This window comes from Hypanus sabinus, assembly GCF_030144855.1.
Source record: "Hypanus sabinus isolate sHypSab1 chromosome 5 unlocalized genomic scaffold, sHypSab1.hap1 SUPER_5_unloc_4, whole genome shotgun sequence".
Classification (NCBI taxonomy): domain Eukaryota; kingdom Metazoa; phylum Chordata; class Chondrichthyes; order Myliobatiformes; family Dasyatidae; genus Hypanus; species Hypanus sabinus.
In genome coordinates, this window is record NW_026778920.1 from 290,741 (window position 1) to 292,013 (window position 1,273).

The window sequence follows — 1,273 nt, forward strand, 5'->3', positions numbered from 1 at the left end:
GCCGGAGTCTGTCTTCACATGCTGGGATAGACAACTACCTATCTCACCGAGGGTTTGAGACCCATTGGCTACCCTCACCTGGTTCAGGCGGCTTGTCGAGGCCGTTGCCCGGGGTGTGACCGCTGTCACATGAAAGCAGCTACGGGGAGCCACAGGTGAGAGCTGAGTGCCAGGTGGGGCCCACCGGTGGACAAACCACCTGAAAGGGACGACATATTCCCCCATCAAAGGTGCTACCCCTCCCTGATACCCCATACACCCCAAATATGCACCTGCACAAATATAACCTTTATGGAAGAGTTATCAGAGGAAAACCTTTCCTGCATCCTCACCACAAAATTCAGCGTCAGAAGTTTGCAAAGGAACATCTGAACAAGCCTGATGCATTTTAGAAACGAGTCCTGTGGACTGATGAAGTTCAAACAGAACTTTTTGGCCGCAATGAGCAAAAGTGTGTTTGGAGAAAAAGGAGTGCAGAATTTCATGAAAAGAACACCTCTCCAACTGTTCAGCACAGGGGTGGATCGATCATGCTTTGGGCTTGTGTTGCAGCCAGTGGCGCGGGGAACATTTCACTGGTAGAGCGAAGAATGAATTCAATTAAATACCAGCAAATTCTGGAAGCAAACATCACACCGTCTGTAAAGAAGCTGAAGATGAAAAGAGAATGGCTTCTACGACAGGTTATTGATCCTAAACACACCTCAGAATCCACAATGAGGTCATCTTTTACTCACTTAGCTATTCACAGTAACAGAAATTTTGACCAAACTTTTGCATGCCACTGTACTTTCTTGAGAATTGCATGCAGTGTATGGTCTGTTATTTGTGCCGCCGGGTGATTGCATCGGAGCAGTAAGTTACAAAGGTCAGGGTTCGGATGGGCAAGACATTCCAACCTCATGGGTTTAGGGGACCAAGTCATATCTACCCTAGAGATACAGAGAGTGGGAGAAGTGTTTTTCTCGCCGCTGAGTCCGGTGGCTGTTTGCGAGGAGCTCCAGACACGCCCAGTGAAGCCGTTTCACCGGCAACAACACAACGTTCATTCCCGAGACCGCAGCGCCTCTAGTGGGAAACCGCGGTACTGCGGCGCCCCGGTGGACAATCCCGAGACCGCAGCGCCTCTAGTGGACAGTCGCGGTACCGCAGCACCCCGGTGGACAATCCCGAGACCGCAGCGCCCCTGGTGGACAATCGCTGTACCGCAGCGCCCCTGGAGGACAGTCCCGGTACCGCAGGGTTCAGCAGCTCCCCGAAAGGGAATGGACCT